This window comes from Monopterus albus, unplaced genomic scaffold (assembly GCF_001952655.1).
Source record: "Monopterus albus unplaced genomic scaffold, M_albus_1.0 scaffold65.1, whole genome shotgun sequence".
In the NCBI taxonomy this organism is placed as follows: Eukaryota; Metazoa; Chordata; class Actinopteri; order Synbranchiformes; family Synbranchidae; genus Monopterus; species Monopterus albus.
In genome coordinates, this window is record NW_018127945.1 from 1,340,479 (window position 1) to 1,342,604 (window position 2,126).

Below are 2,126 nucleotides of genomic sequence, written 5' to 3' on the forward strand. Positions count from 1 at the left end.
CTCTGCTCAAGCCAGCACATGTCCAGGCCCGTCTGAAGTTTGCCAAAGACCATCTGGATGATCCAGAGGAGGCATGGGAGAAGGTCATGTGGTCAGATGAGACCAAAATAGAACTTTTTGGTATAAACTCCACTCGCCGTGTTTGGAGGAAGAAGAAGGATGAGTACAATCCCAAGAACACCATCCCAACCGTGAAGCATGGGGGTGGAAACATCATGCTTTGGGGGTGCTTTTCTGCAAAGGGGACATGACGACTGCACCGTATTAATGAGAGGATGGATGGGGCCATGTATCACGAGATTTTGGGCAACAACCTCCTTCCCTCAGTAGGAGCATTGAAGATGCTGGGTCTTCCAGCATGACAATGACCCCAAACACACAGCCAGGGCAACTAAGGAGTGGCTCTGTAAGAAGCATTTCAAGGTCCTGGAGTGGCCTAGCCAGTCTCCAAACCTGAACCCAATAGAAAATCTATGCAGAAAGCTGAAACTCTGTGTTGCCCAACGACAGCCCCAAACCCTGAAAGATCTGGAGAAGACCTGTATGGAGGAGTGGACCAAAATGCTCTTACCCTCCAATGTGCATGTCCGGTATTTATAATAAATTCACAGAGCGACTTATGGAACACAACAAATGGGAAAATCAGTCAGGAACAAGTCTGCACCTCTTTTGATGTAGTCACTGTAGTGCTCTATAGCCTAGCAGTCACCATGACAATAATGATGAAATGAATACAAACTGATTAATTGTTTTGCTGTTTGTGTATGTTGTATATTTGTAGCTCCTTGTGTTGAAGAATTTCTGATGTCTGTGCACAGCTCAGCTCTCTCACTCGCCTGGCTAGTGCAGCTCATTTCTGGGCTATAACTAGTAGCCTACTACTTAAAGGACTGATGGTGGGTTTCAGTGACTACTAGCTTCAAATTGGGACTTCACTAGAAGTAAGCAGCGCGTATGTTAAGGTTATTTTATCGTCGAGCACAACTTGGAGGGAAAGGTATATTCTTTAGTTACTAGTAACAAAGAAGATAACCTCATTTACACTAGACTGAGACCGGAGGCTCCATCTCCACAACGCAAACCAGAACCTGAGGTGGTCCCATCTCCCCCTCCTTATCGAAACCAATACCTTGATCTTTCAAACTTGTGCTCCACATCAGGCTCATCGGCACCACCTGATGTTCCAGACACATATTGCACTGCACGGCAAAATAAAGAAGACACAGTCTTGCAAAGTGGGAAACATATAAACGATCCCTGGGGTCTCCAGAACACGCTTAATTCACTCTCTAATCTGTTCAGTCCTGAAAATAAACCAGTCCCAAAGTTAACTCCAGCAGGAGCAACTAGTTTGATCCATTCAGTCCACATAGATTCCAAGCTCTGTGCAGCATCCGTCATCAAAACAGCTGCCTGTCAGCAGGAGGACAGCACAGTCTTTACCCATGGGACTAAATCAGCTAAGCATGTTGGCATACCATGATGAGAAATGACATGACATTTCAATTCACAGCATATCTGATATTCCCAAAAATGTTCCGCCCTGTGAATCTGAACATTCTGTACTCTATGAAACCAGCTGTTTCTTCTGAGGTGTGCAATATTTACTTTCCTTTATTGAGTTCTCTCATAAAAAAAGGACAGTATATAAGTGAAATACATTTCACTTTTTCTCTGTGGGCTGTTTCCTCTTTGTTAGAGATGTAATGTGATTTATGACTTAAATGGCTAAAATACCCACCCAGTCAACTATTAACTATTGCAATAATAATCATCTGGCCCCAAAGTCTGAAATTTTAAAAAGTCAATTATTTATTGCGGAAAATAGCCTTTCTTAAACTGCAACACCAAATACTGGATACAGTGCATCCAGAAAGCATTCACAGCGCTTACCTTTTCCCACATTGTTAGGTTACAGCCTTATTCCAACATGGATTAAATTCATTATTGTCCTAAAAACTCTACAAACGATACCCCGTAATGACAACATGAAAAAAGTAGTTTGAAATCTTTGCAAATTTATTAAAAATAAAACAAAAATCACATGTAAATAAAGTATTCACAGCCTTTGCTCAATACTTTGTTGAAGGCCCCTTAGCACCAATTACAGCCTCAAGTCTTTTTGA

The 2,126-nt window shown here is 42.2% G+C and overlaps 1 protein-coding gene across 4 annotated transcripts in view; it reads right to left on the reverse strand.

The window, feature by feature from the left end:
* Nucleotides 1–2,126, reverse strand: part of LOC109962536 (homeodomain-interacting protein kinase 3-like) — a 38,763-nt gene that overhangs the window by 27,959 nt on the left and 8,678 nt on the right. The window lies entirely within an intron of this gene.